This window comes from Crocuta crocuta, unplaced genomic scaffold (genome assembly GCF_008692635.1).
Source record: "Crocuta crocuta isolate KB4526 unplaced genomic scaffold, BGI_CrCroc_1.0 scaffold36, whole genome shotgun sequence".
In the NCBI taxonomy this organism is placed as follows: domain Eukaryota; kingdom Metazoa; phylum Chordata; class Mammalia; order Carnivora; family Hyaenidae; genus Crocuta; species Crocuta crocuta.
Genome location: NW_027532203.1, coordinates 4,327,124 through 4,346,846, shown reverse-complemented (window position 1 = coordinate 4,346,846; position 19,723 = coordinate 4,327,124). Strand labels below are relative to the sequence as shown.

Below are 19,723 nucleotides of genomic sequence, written 5' to 3'. Positions count from 1 at the left end.
TGGTTGGAGAGGTATGCTATTAATGGCTCCCAACGTCCAGCCAACTGTGGCTCAAAGGTAAGATGACTCAGCCGGGGAGCAGGTGAGTCCTGAGTTCTGCTTCCTTCCTAGAATTCTGATTTGTTGGGCCACTGGAGGAGAGGGAGCGGGGCTGGCACCGTCGAGGAGTTACAAGCACACGTTTGCAGGCAGCATCTTTGGTCTGTGGCTGCTCTGATGTCAGCCTAGAGCAGCTGGTAGCCAGAAACGAGGGAACACCAGAGGCGGGCAGGGCACATCTGCCTTCTCCCTGCAGCTGGGCTCTCCTGGCATGTGTGGGAGGCAGGCAGCCTGTCTGTTTCTAATCCCCACTGTGGACATTTGGGGAAGCTACCTACTTCCTTCAATTATTTTCGAGCGTTCCTCGATGGAAGTAAGAATGATCAGCAGCTGCCTCGGATACCGGGCAAGGGATCGGGCGCTACAGACCCCCTTTCTCCTTGTGATCCCCACATAGATTCAGACGCAGCCAAACCAAACCCACGCTGTCTCCCTCCGTCTGAGTTTGGGGTACCACCAGCAGTCTTTTTTTTTTAAAAATAAGGGCACACTGAAAGAAGTTATGCCATTTTTATCAACCATGGGCAAACACCTTGGCAAATGTAAGCTAGCTGTGCTTTCAACTTTTACATCTAGTCTGTGGTTAGAGGTTAAGGCCACTGATGTTAAAGCCACAGGGAATAGTGCCTCCACGCGGGGCAGGGCCATGCTGAGAACGTCAGTCTCCAACTGTCCCATCTCCTGGGCCATCCCTGGATTCGGATCCTTTCCCAGCTGGCCTAACTGTTCAAACAGGTGAAGCCTTGCTGAGATGAACATCCCGGAAGTTTTGAAAGGGACAAAAGCACATGAAGCCTCACTACAACGTAACAGAGGGTGACACATGGAACACGGTGCATGTGTGGACCATGGGTGTGCGTGTGCGTGTGTGTGGGAGGCAGTCACTGTCACAGGAATGGAGTAAAGCCAGCCAGAGCCAGCTCAATATTGCAAAATAACGTTAACAGTCACTATGTCCTATTTGTCTTCTAGGAGCCAGATATTATGCATACACCATCTTATTTAAATCTTTAAAGGGGCGCCTGAGGGGCTCGGTCGGTTGAGTGTCCGACTTCTGCTCAGGACATGATCTCACAGCTCCTGGGTTTGAGCTCTGTGTTGGGCTCTGTGCTGACAACTCAGAGCCTGGATCCTGTTTTGGATCCTGTGTCTCCCTTTCTCTCTCTGCCCCTTCCCAACTCGAGCACTCTCTCTCTCTCAAATATAAACAAACATTTAAAAAAAAATTTTTTTTAAAGGACCCTATAAGGGCACCTGAATGGCTCAATCTCTTAAGCATCCGACTCTTGATTTCAGCTCAGGTTATGATCTCAGGGTCCTGAAATCAAGTCCGGTGTTGGACTTTGTGTATGGAGCCTGCTTGGGATTTTCTCTCTCCCTCTGCCCCTCCCCCCTCCCAAAATGAACAAACTTTTTTTTAAAAAAAGAGGAATCTATACAGTGTTACTATCCACTTTTATGGATAAGGAAACAGACTCAGATAACATATTAATTCATTTGCTCAGGCTGACCGAAGAGCCACACACTGGGGCTCACCCAGTGATTTATTCTGTCACAGTCCTGGGCCCGGAAGTATGGATTCTAGGGCAAGCGGCACCGTGCTCCCTCTGAGATTCTGGATGGAAGCTGCCTTCCTCTTCCGAGCTGCTGGCGGCGGCTACGGATCTGTGGGCTTCCTGGTCTGCGGCTGCCGTCATTTCAGCCTCTGCCTGTGTCCTGCGGTGGCCTTCTGCTGCCTGTTCTGTCTGTGCCTTTTTCCTCTACGTGTAAGAACCCCATCACGTTGGATTAAGGCCCCTCCCTACCCCGGAAGACCTTATCCCAACTAAACACACCTGAATGACTATTTCCAAGTAAGNGGGGGATGACATTTTCAACATTTCTTTTTTTGCAGAACACAGTTCAATCCACAACACAAAGTACCTTGCTGAAGGGAACACTGCCAGCAAGAGCACAGGAAATTTGAACCCAGCACTGTCTCCCACTCTTTCTTTCCCATACAGTAATTTAGGCAACTGCATTAATTGATGCGTGTGAGATGCTTAAGTTTGTTTTAGCTTTGTATTTTTTTTAAATGTTTATTTATTTTTGAGAGAGAGAGACACACAGAGCATGAGTGGGAGAGGGGCAGGGGAGAAGCAGAGAGAGAGAAAGACATAGAATCCAAAGCAGGCTCCAGGCACAGAGCCCGACGCGGGGCTCCAACCCTTGAACCGTGAGATCATGACCTGAGCCAAAGCCGGTCGTTTAACGGACTGAGCCACCCAGGCGCCCCCAGCTTTGTATTTTCTTCATATCCACAACCTGCTTTATAGCTGTAGCTACTGTCCCTACAATGGGAAGGCAAGAAAGAAGATAGGGGTCAGGACTGAGGAGCTGAGTCAGACTCGGGGATTGTGTCTGGATCAGAAGCTCAGTCCAGAAAATAGAAACTCTAGTTAAGTATTTCAAAAAGAGAGAAATTAATACAGAAATGTGGTTATTAAAGTGTCAGAAGGACTAAGGGAAGAGAGAGAGACTATAATAGGTACAAAATAAGAGAAATTACGGTAGGAAGTCACATGGACAATATGGCGGCCTAGGTCTTTGAAGAAACCTCCCTTATCTAACTTTATAAATGTTTGGCTAAGGGAAAGGGAAAGAAAGGGAAACTGGTAAAGCCTCGAAAGGATGCAAGAGAAGACCAAAGCTGCCATTCACCTCCCAGGGATAACCTATCCACAGTGTTCTTGACCTTGGGTTTTAAGAGGTTATATAGCTCTGGTGGCAGTGGATAGAGTCGAGGACCACACAGGCTGCAAGGTCAGATCAGAGATACCTACCTGAAGCCAGGACCTCGGACAAGTGCCACTCTTAGATTAGAAAAAAACCACCAGACAGAAGAACAACAAGAACACTTGCTTGTTTAATCTTGACTCTGGATGAAGTGAAAAACCAAAGTCTCCCAAAAAAAGTCTCCCAAGAAAGTTCCTAACCACAAGCCTACATTCCCATGTGGTCTGTGGCCACAGTGCATAGTCTTCAGCGGTCCCCCAAAATACTAAGCCCCAAATTTTGTTTAAGAGGCCCCCAGGCTGGGAGCAGCTGAGGTGGCAGGCAAAGGCAAACATGAAACCTCTCTTGAAGGAACACACTTCAAATCCAGATATACCACAGGTACAGTTCCAGGGAACAGGAGCTCACCACAGAGATCGGCAAACGTCTGAGACTCGTCACCATACTTGAGAGGCAACAGAACCAGCAGCCACAGAATGAGTCACGATGGCGACAGGTGCTGGATTAGAGGCAAATGATGAAACTGGTGTGCTTAATGTTTACATAAATAAATGAACATTAAAATAGAATGAAGAAACAAAAGACCATAAACAGTGACTCAGCCTTGTCTATGACGCTGTGATCGCAGGGGGAGAGTGGAAGTTGCCTGCACACAGCCCCTTTGTGTTTAGAGAAGCCCCTTTGTGTTTAGAGAAGCCCGAGTTCCTCTCCAGAGGGTTAAGCTGAGGATCAGTTGCAAGGTGCAGTGTGATTGAGTGTGCTTTTGAGGGATCAGGCAAGTCCTTCACCATAAGATGTCTCCAACTGAACATGATTGGAGAGATAATGAAAACAGAGAATATTTGGGGGGCCTGGAGATGTTTCATTGTAGAGAGAGAAAAGAAGACATAATATATCAATATATGGGGACCATATGTGGGCAATATGGTGGACTCCCCTGAGGAAGGAGAGCCCAGTCTTTGCCGCCAGTGCCTGGTTTGTAGGGCACCAGATGAGGCTCAGTGGTGGACCCTGTGGCTCCCAAACTCCCCCTTCCAATCAAGAATGAGATTAATTTTTCAGTCAGTTCAGCCAAAGGGAGGTTTAGAGTCTTATTTAATTTGATTTAAATAAAGATAGGGGTGGGGCGCCTGGGTGGCTCAGTTGGTTAAGCATCCAACTTGGGCTCAGGTCATGATCTCACAGCTCATGGGTTCGAGCCCCGCGTCGGGCTCTGTGCTGACAGCTAGCTCAGAGCCTGGAGCCTGCTTCTGATTCTGTGTCTCCCTCTTTCTCTGACCCTCCCCTGGTCACGCTCTCTCTCTCTCTCTCTCTCTCTCTCTCTCTCTCTCTCTCTCAGAAATAGATAAAACATTTTTAAAAAATAAAGTTTTAAAGAAAGAAAGGCAGAAAGGCAGAAAGAAAGAAAGAAAGAAAGAAAGAAAGAAAGAAAGAAAGAAAGAAAGAAAGAAAGAGGAAGGAAGGAAGGAAAGAAAGAAAGAAAGAAAGAAAGAAAGAAAGAAAGAAAGAAAGAAAGAGAGGAAGAGAGGAAGGAAGGAAGGAAAGAGAGAGAGAGAGAGAGGAAAGAAGGAAGGAAGGAAGGAAGGAAGGAAGGAAGGAAGGAAGAAAGAAAGAAAGAAAGAAAGAAAGAAAGAAAGAAAGAAAGAAAGAAAAGAAAGAAGGGGTCCCTGGGTGGGTCAGTCGGTTAAGCATCCAACTCTTGACTTAGGCTAGGTCATGATCTCACAGTTCGTGGGTTCAAGCCCCGTGTTGGGCTCTGCACTGACAGGGTGAAGCCTGCTTGAGATTCTCTCTCCCTCTTTCTCTGCCCCTCCCCTGCTCATTCTCTGTCTCTCTCAAAATAAATAAACAGTAAAAAAAAATTAAGATATGTGTTATTTTTTCATATCTGAGTTTGTAGAATGAGGTTCATATATATCACACGATCTCTATACCTCCAGGGAATTTAAAGAAAGCTTTTCCCTATTTATGCACAGGGAGAGAGGGTAGTGGGGAGAGGGGGATTGCCTGAGAGCTGGCTACAAGAGCTGCAAGTCTTTCCTTTGTCGCCGGTATTTTGGGTATTGTAAAGCTGGTGGGAGGGCAAAGAATAGGAAGGAAATTCATAAGATGACAAGAAGATCAAAATACCTAATTCATGTGCAAACTGTAGGCTATCAGGTACTTCCAAGCACTCCCCCTAGGAGTAACTGTTCCACCAGGAGATGGAAGAGACAGTCTGAATATTCCATTTCATGCTTAGAAACAGAAGTACAAATCAAGTAGCCTGGTCTCATTTGTTTAATGTTCAATTAATTTAAGATGCTTGGGAGATGTGATCCAAAGTCAATGGCTTTGACTACCATTGTTAAGGAATCACTGACATAAGTAATTTCATCCCAGAGCAATCCTGTTTGGGCAGGATCTGTGGTTATAGCTATTGATTTTTTTGTGCTGCCTCTTCCTGGTTGAGAGGGCTCTTTAGGTTATACTTGGTAGCAGGAAATCCCTACCCAGAAGAAAATAGGTTAGTTGCTTGGGAAAAGAAAGTTCCAGAAAATAAAAACTTTTGAGGTTTTTTTTGTTTGTTTCTTTGCATTTCTTGAAAGCATTCCTAAGCAAGATTTTCACTTCTTCTATGATAAGATTGTTTTTCTTGATGGAAAGAATAGCCAGAGTAACCCCCCCCACCAAAAAAAGAAAGGAAAATAGAAAAAAAATTTTTGTGAACACTAATTTACTTTTTTAAACATTTTTTCAAGTTTCTTTCTTTATTTTTGAGACAGGAGGGGGAGAGAGAGAGAGAGAGGGACAGAGAATCCCAAGGAGGCTCTATGCTATCAGCATAGCTCGACCTCATGAACCCAGGAGATCATGACCTGAGCTGAAATCGAGTTGGACATTTAACTGACCCAGGTGTCCCAACAGTAAGTTAAAAGGGAGTATTTTGGGGTGCCTGGCTGGCTTGGTCAGCAGAGCATGCAACTCTTGATCTCGGGTCATGATTTTGAGCCCCACGTTGGGCGTAAAGCCTACGTTAAAAAAATTGATAGGAGTATTTTGTCCATATTCTCACTTTCAATAGTTGAAGAGTGGAAGAGTTGGTACATAAGCCTCACATTTCATGCACTTCTTTAACTGGCTGTCCTTTTTTTTTTTTCTTTTTAATGTTTTATTTATTTCTAGGAGAGAGAGAGAGAGACAGCGTGAGCAGGGGAGGGTCAGAGAGAGAGGGAGTCACAGACTGAAACAGGCTCCAGGCTCTGAGCTGGCAGTCAGCACAGAGCCCGACGCGGGGCTCGAACCCACGAACCGCGAGATCATGACCTAAGTGAAAGACGGACGCCTAACTGACTAAGCCACCCAGGCGCCCCCGGCTGTCCTCGTTTGAACAGACAACTGAGGTACAGTGAGCAGCTCTTTGCTTATCTTCAATGCCAGTGACTTATACTAAGAACTTACTTGAGGTATTTCAGTGGTGTTTGTCTTGTGGAGCCTGAACGAACGGAACCATCAGAAATAAATGTTTAACAGTCTTTTCCCACAAGGGGCACTGATGTACTTAAAACAAGGCATCTTCGGCAGGCGGCCTGAAGTCAGAAGGAGAGGCTGTCTCCAGCCCACAGGTGCCATTAGTAAACCTCCAGGCGCATCCCAGCTACGGCGCGGTGATCTCCGCCCCCACCTAGACTAAGGAATTGATCTCTTGGAAACGAACTAGGAGCACAATTTTAAATTTAACTATTGTGTCACCCACGTTGAATATGCTTTCTGTCACGATACTAGTTCAAGTGGACATACTGAGTTGAAGATGTGGCTCTGTGAGCAGAGGCCTTTAGCCTAATCAAGAAATTTATGGGCAGACAGATCTGCTAGGGAGCCAGACATCTTCTCTAAATCGAGACATCACAAGTCATTTAGCAGCTGATCTACAGTGTCCCTGAGCTTCCTCGAGGTCAATTAGAGGACCTTATCCATTTAGTTCGGCTTTATGACTTTAACAAATGACTTGCTGGGCTTTCCTCCCCCCCCCCCCTTCTTTCCTTCTTGCTTACCAGAACTAATAAAAGCTTCATGGAAATTTAGAGACACCTAATCAGGAGCCTTCGAGTCCCTGCCTATCTGTTCTAGTCTGTATTTGGAAATTCCAAATGCCCGGCTTTGAAAAACAGGATAGAAACCAGTGAAGGAGCTGGGTATATTGGTACGTAGCCTACAGGGAGGCAGGAGACCTTGAAAGGTAGGAAGAGGAACATCACAGAACGTTTGGTGGCTGCCGCGCGACACAGAGCCAGCCATCGTGGGTGTGGTAACTTTTCTGGCTTCTGCCTCTGAAAGTATTCGGTGAAAGCTCGGTTGGTATTCCAGACAAAGAAATGAGGGCATGGACTGAGAACAGACAGGGCTTTAAGGCTTTAAGAATGGCAGCTTTATGTCAAAATTCCAACAAAAATGGTGTTCAGCCTCCCCTTCCCCTCTTTTTAAAGCAAGAGGAGAGTCTAGATCCAAAGTTCTGTATCACCCTCTCAGCTAAAACTCTAACAACAAACAGTGCTTTGGCGCAGTTTACGTTATTCTTGGCAAGGCTTAGATCTCAGGTGACATTAAAGGTGACCATATAGATATATACACAATGAAGTCAGCGTATAATTAATTTCTGTTAGATTTACTAATTTAACCACATAGGAGTTAAAAGCTTCTGCAAGACAGAGTATACCAGAAGCAAGTAGATAATGACATATGACGCAATGAGACGCAAAGTGCTGATTTCCTTAATATACAAAGAGCTCTCAAAATGGAATAAAAAGATAAGTTAACCCAATAATGGGCTTTCGTGTATGTCACAAATATTTTAATATGGCATGACACTTACCCTTTGATTACATTATTTTGCAATTTTCACAGGCTCGTAATTTACGTGGTTCCATGTGTATGCCTTTCTACCACTTTTATGCTTCAAAAGGCAGGTCTCATTCTGAAAATCATCCATTCGATTTTGGATTTAGGAAGGCATCCATTCTGATCCATCTGTAGAATTTTCGGTGGGTGGTTAACAATAAAAGTAGACTCACGTTTTCCAAAAATAACTCGCCAGTTTTTCCAGCTTCATTTATTGACTGGTCCTGTCTTTCCCCACTGACGTGTAGTATACCTTTATCATATATTAATTGCTTATGTGGGCTAAAAATAAAAAGTAATATTGGTTGAGTGCCGTGAATTAATCGGAGGCGTTTACAGAGGTGGGGTTTGCAACACATGGCTGTCCTTCCTTTTCCCTCTGCCCTGCCCCCTTCCTCCCCAGAGACTGAAAATAGAGGGAAGGAAGCCAGGGAAACATTAAACACGATCTGCTGCTCTGGATAATGTCTATGAAGAAAACAAGCCGGCTGAGGTTTTATGATTTACGCTGCTTCGAGCACCCTGTGAAAGGGACGACAGCCGACATGCATCGGGCTCCGTCCAGGCCGGGCACTGTTCTGGCACTCACCCAGAAGGTGTCACTCCATCCTCATGACCACCCACGAAGTGGGTGCTAATACCATCACCCCCACTTTAGAGATGAGGAACCAAGCCCAGAGACATCAGGACACTCTCCCCAAAACCATCTGGCAGGGCAACGGCCTGAAATATGGCTAAGCCAGCCAATCAACAATGGTGGTGGAACATGACCTTCTTCAGAACACTTCCTCTCAACAAAGACAAGTGTCAACAAACTCGGAGGACGGTCCCTGAAGGTGGGACTTGGGGAAGCAGGTGATCTCACGTGGGACACGAAGTGACGAAGCCAGGTGGATTTCAGATTCTGAGAAGAGTGGCCCGCCACTCACTTCTAGACACTCGTTAAACTCCGGATGCTTCGAAGCCACGCTTCTCCTTTCCAGGAAAGCAAAGAAAGCAGCTTTTCGTGTATTTAACTGGCTTAGGAGGGCGGGGCCGAAACCTCTCCCCACAAGATCCCATGGCAGTGTGCAGAATTCCGTACCCGAGTCTTTGGAGATTAGCGGCCTCTGGCTGTTTTCATCACTTAGGGTCCATTCACTGTTGAGTCAGCAGACATTTACTGAGGGTCTTATTGAATAAGGTGACAGGCACAGGGGAACACGGTAAGGTGGTGCTATAGCCCTCAGGCCAAGGCAGTGGAAAGCGGCCCGTGCTCTGATGACACGGAAGGCTTCTGCCTCGGGGACCTGCTTCCTCCTCTGAAATGGGGCTCTGTTCACATGAAGTCAGACATGAAATCTGAATCCAGACTGCAGGAACTGGGGATTCCCGGGCCTGCTTTGTATCCTGCATCTTCATAACCATACCCCTTTCGACGTTCCTGTCTGGAAACTGGGAACGCCATCACGGCTCTGCATTTCTCTGAAGGTGATCGCAAGCCTGCAGCATATGGGAATGTTTTCTGCAGTGTGAATCTTGCCAGACAGATACAGTGGTTTACTACTGAACACAAGAAATATCGTTGGTCCATTTGGTTTTGCTTTTTGGTGGCGGTTGTGTGTATGAGTGTGCATTTTGTTATTGTGTACCATCTTGGGAGCAAGGAACTGGCTTGGCTGATCCGGACTTGACTGGCCAGCCAGCCCCCCGACCCCGTCAGAAAGACCCAGTCTCCCCTTCTCATATCATGCAATCACTTCCAACTCCCTGATGAGGAATGGGCTGCTTCATCTTTTTGTCAGTTCAAACCACATCCTGCCCATTTCTACCTTCCAGAAGACAGCTCATGACACTGGTGGTTTTAAGATGTGGCAGGCTTCTTGGTGAAGAGATAGCAGAGGCCTTTTCACAGAAGTGAAAATAATTCATCCAGCAGCTAACACGTCAAGTCTGGGCACTGAGTTCACACCCCCACCCCCCCACCTCCAGCTTGATCCAAATCCCTGATTTGGAGGGTGAATCGCTTTTCAGCCTCCTCTCACTATCTTGACTTTTAGAGCTTTCCAGATAAAACTAAGCATGAGGCTGGCGACAGATGCCACCGTGAGTGGCTGACACGCTGTCTGGACATGGGCCGGAATCAAGCTGACGGCAAAGGTGGAGACTATCGTAGTTGGAAGGAACCTCACTGAGCTTTTAATCACTCTGCAGAGGAGGGAACATCCTCGTTTTACCGCCGAGGAAACGGAGTCCCAGGAGGGTCAGTGTTTTGACCGAGGAGACAGAGCCTCTTAGAGACAGAGCTTGGACTGGTACTGAGTCTTGGTCTGAGCTCATTCTACACAGACCAGCGGTACCCAGACCTGTAACTTAAAGATCACCAGCATCACCGGAACTGGTGAATTCGACATAGTGAACGGGGTGGGTGCTGGTGGCAGAGGCACACAGCTACGGCCGGAAGCTGTTTGTTAAGAGCGAGGACAGAGCTAGCACCAAAGAGCATTACTGAGCCCAGGCTCTGGCCACCAGACAGGCAGCGACACCACATGAAATAAATGCTTCGAAAGACGGCAACACTTGGATGAGAGAAAAAGGAAGAGGAGGAGAAGTAGCGGCATAATTGCTAAAGGAATCGTTATTAGAAAATCAGGACCCTTTGGAATTTTTAAACTGATGGCTGGAATCATTTGAATTTTTAAGTGCATGATGGCAAACGCCACGTTTCCATTGCTCCTGGGGAGCGAGGGAGAGTGTTGGATGGGAGAGCCGTGGCCTCAAGCAGGGCTGCAGAAGGCACCAGACCTGGGCGGCAGCATCCAGGACTCAGGACCAGCCTGAGTGACGAGGGATCTGAGTGTGCAACCCATGGCCCCAGGACACCCAGGGGGTGCGGGGGGCCTGTCTCTGCCTCTTCCGGGAGGACTTGGAAAAGCTAAGGCGGCCCTGGCTGTAGGAAACGGCACCTTTCAAAGCCATCGCCCACAGAGACTTCTGACCTTGGACGGTGTTTATCTCCAGGTTCAGGGCACCCCGTATCTTTCAAGGGTACGAGGCGGCCTGTAAATAGTTGACTTATTAACTCAGCTTTGGTTCTCAGGGGGAAGCCAAGGCCTGAATGACGCTCTAATGCTGGGGTGTGCCCTGGGGCAGCTGTTGGCGCCCCTCAGCTCCACTCAGTGGGCCTCCAGTTCACAGCCTGTGCTGTGGGCTCCCCGGGGAGAGTGGAGGCCGTGGCCTGGATGGTGAAGGAGACAGCGGAGGGGGCTGCAATGCGTGCCTTTGGAGCAAGCAGCCAGCACGTGGCAGGGGCCGCCCCAGCCTGTCCCGGCTCGGAGTGGGAGTTGATCGCAGCCCCGCGGTGGGGCGCCTGGCCCTGGTGGCGGTTTAACGGACAGCCCAGACGGGAGGGCCGGGCTCAGCTCGCACCGTCAACCACGGTGCCAACGGAGGAAGGAGNCTCCTGTACGTCTCCTATTTTTAGTTCTGAAGTTGGTCTCGTGTGTGTATGTGTGTGTGTAGGGTGGTGTACGATTTTCCTCTTACACATTTCCTTTCCTGGCCCCTGGCCTCTGGCTTCCTTTCATGGCTGAAGACACGCCAGGGGCCGCAGTGCACCGCTGGCCAGGGACGGGCATCCAAAGGTCCCAGCGCAGGTTCGGCTGGGAAGACTCCACCACGTGGCAAACCAAGAATTCAGCGCCGGGCCTGTTGAGGGCTTTTGCGCAGCCCTCTGCTCCCTCAAGGAGTATTCTGTGACAGCTGTGTCCCTAAGCCTATACCCACCAACTCGCCAGTAAGGTCCTCACCCTGCCATGAAGCCGTCCCCACAGAGGCTCGATTAGCCTTCCCCTCAGAGGAGCCTTACCTGCACCCTCGCTCCACACCATCTGCACACTCCCTCCTGCTTAATGGGTTCATCTCCACCTTGGTCCTCTGGCCGGCAAGTAGAGGGCTTCACAGAAGCAGTGAAGACAGAAAACGAGTGTCTGTAGGACACCTGGGGGGCTCAGTGGGTTAAGCCTCCGACTCTTGATTTCGGCTCAGGTCATGGTCTCCCCATTCCTGAGTTCGAGTCTGCACTGGGCCTTGCGCTCAGAGCGGGGAGCCTGCTTGGGTTTCTCTCTCTCCCTCTCTCTCTGCCCCTCCCCTGCTTGTGCAAGCTCTTTCTCTCTCTCTCAAAAATCAGTAAGTGAACATTTTTTTAAAAAGAATAAGAAAACACGTGTCTGTACCTGATTATAAACGGGTTCAGCCTTGCAATCCCCGGCGCCACGGGAGCCTCTGGGTATAGACTCACGGAGACACTGTATAGATCCGAAGGCCGCGGCAGGACCCTCCGGGGCAGGTTCAAGTCCAAGGAAGGGCGGGCCAAAGCTGGGTGCCCACTGTTAGGACCTAAGGCTCAAGGAAAAAGAGAAAGAGTAAGAGGGGCAAGCAATGCGCCAATGACGGAGAAAGGGAGAAAGCGGCCGAGCGCGGCCGACCGAGCGGTCGCACCGGTGCCGCCCCTGGTCCTGGGCTCGCTCTACCTGGGTCTGTGGCCCCGGGAGCAAAGCGGCCCCAAGCCCGAGAGCAGGAGGGCCAGCAGCCGGCCAGCGGGGCGCAGCCCTGCGGAGTGCGTGGGCTGGGGTGCGCGCCTCCTGCAAGCCCGCCCTGCACAGCACGCGGCACCGCCCCCTGCCGGCCCGGAGGGGAACGACCGGCTCCGACGCTGCGCGTCCCTGGGTCCGGCTCGCCTGGGCTGGGCTCTGAGGCCCAGACCCCAGCGCAACGGGGCAGTCCGGGCCGTCACCTCTGCTCCCTCAGACATCAGGGGACGGGGCTAGACGAAGCTCCAGGACCCTAGCGACTCGGGCTTTAAGGATCCTGAGGTCACGTTCAAGGATGTTGAGGTGCCCCCTGGAATAATGGCGGAGAGGACCACACAGGCTTTGCAGCCAGTCCCCGGGCGGTGTATGCGTGCGTGAGCTCGATATTGCCCTCCCACTGCGCCCAGATCCACACAAATCACCCCTCGTTCCTGCTCTGGGCTGGGCCTGGAGCCCCCTTGGCGCGCAGGCTTGCCGGGCTGATGTTTTACTGTTGCTGAGCTTAAACAGATGTGGTCAAGGACGGCGGCCCCCAGTCCGACCTCCCCGGCTCGGCTCTGCATACGTAATCCCCAGCCCCCACAATCGATCATTCTCGTCTGGCCATCTCGCCCCCTCCTGTGTGAGCACCAGTTGCTCACCACTACTGTGAAACTGTTGTCTGTGACAGAGACAGCGAGCGTCAGCAGGTCCTATCCGCCGTGCCTGACTCCAAGATTTAAAGAGGGGGAAAGGTCCAGAGAGAAGTGTGTTGATGACGGTAGAGTCCGCTGGTAACGCACAAAAGGATTCCTGGAAACTACGCTTCCGCCTGGGACTGGTCACGAAGAACGGGCTCTCCTCCCTTGTTCTCAGGTCCCCGTATCATGACGGTGCCTCTTTCGGTTTCCGGCCGTCCCGGGCCCCCTTGGGGCATCACGCCTCCACTGCTTCTCCCTTCTCACGGCCGCCCCTGCCGTTCTCAGGGCATGACAGGCGCCTTCCCATCGGTGTCCACCTGGGAAGCCACGGCTTCTTGTTCCCTCGCCGTGGGCAACGAGGCGGACGTCCGCTGTGTAAAAAGACCCTCCTAGGGTATGGCGGTGGGGCAAGGAGTCTCGGCGTTTCGGATGAGCTCAGCTGTAATGAAGAGGCGCTGACAGATAGATAAGGACATTCCTACCTTCTTTTGGTTGGCCTTCCAGTTTACACCGTGCAGAGTTGTCTGCCCCTAGGATAAAGGTTGGAAGATGGTGTCACAGACTGAAATGGGGATTTGGTGTGTACATGTGTGTTTGTGTGTATGTATGTGCATGTGTGTGCACGCGTAAGTATATAGGGGTGTGCATGTATATGTATATGTGTATGGGTGTGTGTGCATATGCAGGTATTATGTATGTAGGTGTGCGCATGCATGTATGTACACGTGTACTGTGTGGGTGTGGGCGTGCGTGTATGTTCGTGTGTAAGTATGTGGGTGGGTGCGTGCATGCATGTGTATATGTACGTGTAGGTGTGTATGTAGGTATGTGCATGCATGCGTGTGTATACGCACGTGTAGGTGGGTATGTGCATGCATGTGTATATGCGTGTGTGTGTATGTAGGTGTGTGTGCATGCACATGTATATACATGTGTATTTGTATGTAGGTGTGTGTGCATGCACATGTGTGTAGGGGTGTGCATGCATGCATGTGTATATGCATGTGTAGGTGTGTGTGTAGGTTGTGCGTGCATGCATGTGCATATGCATGTGTATTTGTATGTAGGTGTGTGTGCATGCACATGTGTGTAGGTGTGTGCGTGCATGCACGTGTATGTGTGTAGGTGTGTGTGTACGTGTATATGTACGTGTAGGTGTGTATGTAGGTGTGTGCATGTGTATATGCACATGTATGTGTGTGTAGGGGTGTGTGTGCATGCATGTGTATACGCACTTGTATGTGTGTAGGTGTGTGCATTCATGCATGTGCAGGTGTGTATGTAGCTGTGTGCGTGCATGCATGTGTATATGCACGTGTATGTGTATGTAGGTGTGTGCGTAGGTGTGTGCGTGCATGCATGTGTATATGCATGTGTAGGTGTGTATGGAGGTGTGTGTGTGTGTGTGCATGCGGGTGTAGGTGTGTATGTAAGTGTGTGCGTGCATGCGTGTGTGCATGGGGGTGCATGGGTGCAGGCACATGTGAATATTTTAGGAAGGAGGTGAAGGGAGCAGTTGAAAATTGCTGGAGAGGCCTGGAGGAAATCATTCCAAAAAGGCCTTGGTTCGTGATCAGGAGGCGAGAGAAGGGAGAAAGGACGTGGTTCTGTTGAGCAAGAGTGAAAAGCTGAGAACAAGAAACCAGAACACCTTTTTGCTTTCACTAAAACCTGGTTCCGGAATGCTCCTTTGGATCCTTGGGATTCCGATGGTGCGGGTCAGAAGAATCAGCTACTTTTCCGAATGGGGGTAAACCTAAGCCCACAGCAGCAGGAACACGGCATCTGCTCAGAGAGACCCCTGGCCAAGGAACAACAGAGTCTCTCCACTTCCCCTAGGGCATGGCTGGCGGTTGGGAGGTCCCAGGGAACCCAGAAATGATGATCATTTTCCGTTGGGACATCCCTTTTTGTATCAGCCGGTAAGCATTTTCTAAGTGGATCAACACAGCACATAGACAGAAGCCAAGGCCTTGGGCTGCTGCGCCAAGAGCCCGTGGCCTGCAGGAGGGACCGCCAGGTCTTCAGCCACATGGTCCCTCTTCTGCAGCGAGGGGAGAAGCGGGTCCTGGGGCCCAGGGCTGGGCTTCAGGGGCGAGGGTTCCCGGGAGTCACTGGAGACTTCAGCTGGGCAGGAGCTGACAGGCGGAGGGGATCACACCTTGCTTTCAAGCAGCCTATTCGACGGTGAGACTCCATTTCTGCAAAGCGCCTCCTGGAGCCGGTGTTCCGAAGCGCATGCTTTGGGAAACGCTGCAGTGGCCAACCGGGAAATGTGGATGATATGCTAACTTGGAAATGTGGGTGCAGAGCTGAGGCTCTTGTTTCGCTGACCTGTTCAGTTTACTTGTGTGTTTTGTTTTCTTAATCTTGCTTTGCCCTCTTCTGGAAGCCAGGATCTCCTCCTCGGGGTCTGCTGCTGAAGGGAGCCTTGGGACGATGCATTTACCCTCCCTGAGTACGGCCTGCAGGCAGAAGTGGGCTCCCCTCGACAGTGACCCTTCTCTAGCCTTCCCGAGGACAGGGATGACCTTGCCCTGCTTGGCAATCCTGTGCCCAGCCCGGGAGATGCTCTCCCCAGCCCTCGGCCACACCTGGGGAAAGCTATGCTCTGTCAGGATAACATTCTTCCTCAGGGAAAGACAGCCTGGCGGTTATGGCCAGATCATAGGAAAACTAATAATATGACTTACTTGCTATAGAAGAGAATTCAGAACAAGAAGGATCTTGGACTCCATCCACGTGGTGTTAGTTACAAAGGAAGCAAAAGAATCACCTGAGAAGGTCTCCCTGGTGAGGCAGTTGGGAGTCTTCGGGGACTCGGGATGGTGAAATGGGGAGCATTTAGGGAGGAGGACATGTCTGTTGGCATAGTTACCAGTGCACAGCGCCCTGAAGCATGTCCCCAAGGGGGACAGAAGGATAAGCCCCAGGGACGATCAGCATTTGGGAGTCTAGAGACCAGAGCACATGTATGTGTGCTCTGGTCTAACCCCAGTCCAGCCACCGATGGGCTAGCTGACCCCAGGGCAAAACACTTTGTGTGGTATCCTCGTTTGGAAGGAAAAACAGAGAGAGAGAGAGATAAAATCTGATCTACCTCTCAGAGGTTTAGGGTGGTTTCTGTTTTGCTTTTTGTGAAGAGCAACTAATAAAAATGATACTGAACCCCTCTGAAAATAAATACAGGCTCTATGCATTTCTAGCAATAATAGCAAGTATTCTCATTGGGACGTGGCTCAATTTACCACGATAAAATCGCTGCTAAATTTCTAAGAAGTTACTCCTTTGTGCACATACTTTCTCCATAGAAAATGGTTTTCTGTTAGCGAAAGTTAAAGGACACTCCAAGTCATTCACGTGGGAGTTTACGTATTTCTCTCCCCAGGTGAATAGCACTCTTTCTCCACGTTTCCATTTTGGTCATATTTCAGAAATGGCTGAACTTCAGATTCTGAACTCTCGCTCACTGAGAGCAGATTTAAAAAAAAAAAATAATGAGATTAACAGATAAGTAAACAAACATTTTAATTGAGACTCAAGCTGTAGAAGTACTTGGGGCAGTATGGAGTTACATGTTTCCATATTCTTTGTTGGTCTGCATGAAACCAAAACCCAGAAGGTTATATTAAACATAATCGCCTAGCTCTACGGGGCCCTGGAAAGAGTTTTTAATGTGGCCATTTAAAGGCCAGTGACTATACGAAACACAATGACATGAACGAGTGTGTCCCTTGCCTCTCTTTCAGAAAGTAAATCAGGTCTGGGGGAGGGTAGAAAAGTACTACATTTCAGATCCCTCCCCATCTGCCACACCAAAAAAGTGGAAATACCTTGATGGACCTCATTGATCCCTTAGGAAAGGTGGATTTGAGTCCAACATGGAATGAGGTCTTAATGAAGGTTTTATGTTGTGAGAACCTGGACTCTGGCCCTCAGGAGTGCTTCTAAGCTGAAAACTTCGCTGCATTTGATTTATTTTGTGTGTGTGTATTTAATACATTTTTCATCGACTTCCATCTTAAAAGCTTTCTGATTGATTGGCGGCAGGGAGCCAGCTCTCTTATCTAACTAGACTAGTTCCCACTTTCTGTCCAAAAACCCAAGACATTTAGGAAGGCCAAATGGATCATAGAGACATTGTCTTTTTCTTTCTTGTCAGATGGCAGGCTTCTCTCATGACTTGTATCTGAAAGTGCTCAGCCGGTCCTCCTCTCCTCTCTCCTTTGGACCCGAAGTGGTCTTGCTGATCGTAAAGCAGATGTGCGGTTTACTGGGCCCTATAGTCTTCCCTTCCTCCCCAAGCTGCAAGTGTCTGAGAATACACCTGTAGCAGAGGAATGGCTCTCCCTAACTGTAGACCCAAGGCCGGCCCAGGCCAAGAACATCAGCCTCTACTTCCTTTTGAATTTTCCTTATAGCTGCCCTGTCCAATATACAGCCACTTACCACATGTGACTTTTTAAACTTCAATTAAATAGAATTAAATGTAACATTTAGTTCTTCTGCCACACTAGCCACATTTCAGATGCGCATGGTGGCTACGACATCAGGCAGCACACATACAGAACACTTCCCTCATCGTGGAGAGTTCTGTCGAATGGTGCTGTCTCAGAGATTACCCAGCCGAGGTGTTCATTTTTGTTGAATTTTAAGAAAATAAGACCCATGAAGGTCAATGACTTTTCCAAGGATCTCCAGGGAGTTATGAAAACAGATTTCTTGGCTGTTTTGGAATTCTGTGTGATGTCCCTTATTTTAAACTTTACGTTTGGAAGAAATTTTCTTTATTGAGTGTATATTTGATTTTCGCAAGTGAGGTAATCTGATATAATAATGGTCTTGAAGTATAAGAACAATGAGTCTTGGAGCGCCTGGGTGGCTCAGTTGGTTGAGTGTCTGACTCTTGATTTTGGCTCAGGTCATAGTCCCAGGGTTGTGCGATGGAGCTCTGCACTGGGCTCTGCACTGAGTGTGGAGCCTGCTTAAGTTTTTTTTCTCTCTCTCTCTCTCAAAAGGAAAAAAGTCTCTCTAAAAAAGAAAAAAAAGAACAGGGATTCTTTTGAGAGATGCTCGGCACGCTGGAGTCGACTATGTTGAAATTATTCTCCCACTTTTAGTGACCTGTGAATTTCAGAAGAAAAAGGGAGACTGGAATCATTTTTGGAGAAACATTGCTCTACTTATTCCTTATCCGAGGTTGTGCTCGTAATATTATTATGCTCCTAAAGACCCTTGGGAAACTGGAATCAGTTACATGAGAAGGCCAACAGGTCAGCTGTGCCCTGGAATCACAGGACCTATCAGTATAACATCCAGTCGGTCAGCATCATTGTTCAGACTCGGGCAGGGAGGACAGTCGTACAGGCTTGTCACACATGCGTCCACGTAGACAATTAGCCACTGAGAGCTGACACAGACAGTAAATGTCTCCCTCACTCAACCGTGTCCAAGATTTATGCAGTGTTTCATGCAAGATCTCACTGGGGGCCAGAATTCATGCTGGGTGGGAGGCCTTGGGCCTTCCTCGGTTGCAGAACACAAATACAGAGGGCCACAGAGCATTAAAGATGGGGAATTCAGGACTCAGGGACCCTTCTTCTGAAAAAGATCCTCTGAAAGAGAGGACCAGAAACTTCCTGTGGGAGCCACCTTTCCTACTAGGCTTCCCTGTATACAGTTTGCCCAAGTGGAGATCAAAGGGAATTCTGCGTAATAGTTTTAAGTTATTAATTAAGTGAAATGGATCTGCAATTATTCTAAGAGTTAAACGAACCATGGTATAGAGAGAAGATAAAAGAAAGAATCTGGGCTCGCCGTGGTCTTTATTAATTTCCTCTCTATAATGAATACCTCTCCTTTTGTTCTTCAATGTCCTTGTCCATCCACGTGCAATAAAGAAATACAAAAGAAAGCAGCAGAGCATCCCCTCCTGGCACAGAGACGGAAGACGGCATGGGGAATGGAGTATCCATCAAATACTCCAGGTCTGGCAAATCAGGGCCAGAGCCCAGAAGGTTGGAGAATTAGCACACCCAATAGTGGTATTCTCCTATCTTTTGTCATTCTTCCCTGGTTGGCTGAGCAAGGGCTTCCTGAGTTTTCTTACAGTCAAGAGGGAAGGTTATGGTGGAGCAGAAGGTCAGACCTTTGTGGTGGTGCCAGGGGGATCTTCCTCCTCCCAAGGTGAGTCCTCCTCCCATTTGGACTCAACCGGGAGATGTACTGTGGCAGTTCCCAGAATCCTCTGGTCCATGGCACCCTGACAATCCAGGGGCTGGTGCGTTCACATTCCTTGGAAATAATTATTGGTTAAACCAGACATTCTTCCTAACCCTTGACCTATTATAAACAGGAACGGAGAGAGGAACTGTAGGGAAGGCATCATTCCTGTGTTATCCCTGTGTGCTTTGACGACAGAACTAGGGAAGAATTTTAAGGGGGTCAGAGTGGGAGTGGGGTGTGCACGGAGGATGCACAGGAAGGAAGCAAGATGAACCGGACACCAGAGGAAACTGCTGGGCTGTGGCTGTGGAAGTCAAGGCTGAGCTTAAAGACGAAAACCTCTGGCCACCAGACCTTGTCTCCACAGATGGTGGTCTTCTGAACACTTCCTGGAGCTTCTAGACCAAGGTGTGTGGATGGCCAGAAGCTGACCGTGCTGGCTGGTGGTGATGGAGACCAACATGCTTGTGGACGTGCGGGGCCGAAGGTTATAGT

General features: G+C 49.0%; 1 long non-coding RNA gene across 3 annotated transcripts in view; it reads right to left on the bottom strand.

The window, feature by feature from the left end:
- Positions 1-12,348, bottom strand: part of LOC144242718 (uncharacterized) — a 55,069-nt gene extending 42,721 nt beyond the window's left edge. For 2 of the 3 annotated variants that reach the window (XR_013338435.1, XR_013338437.1), the window contains exons 1-2: positions 12,264-12,347; positions 11,967-12,129 (exon numbers count right to left, since the gene is read on the bottom strand). This is a non-coding gene — a long non-coding RNA (uncharacterized LOC144242718). Of the gene's footprint in view, positions 1-11,966; positions 12,136-12,263 lie in introns of all 3 variants that reach the window. The other variant, XR_013338436.1, reaches the window with a different exon arrangement.
- Between the last annotated feature and the right edge of the window lie 7,375 nt (positions 12,349-19,723).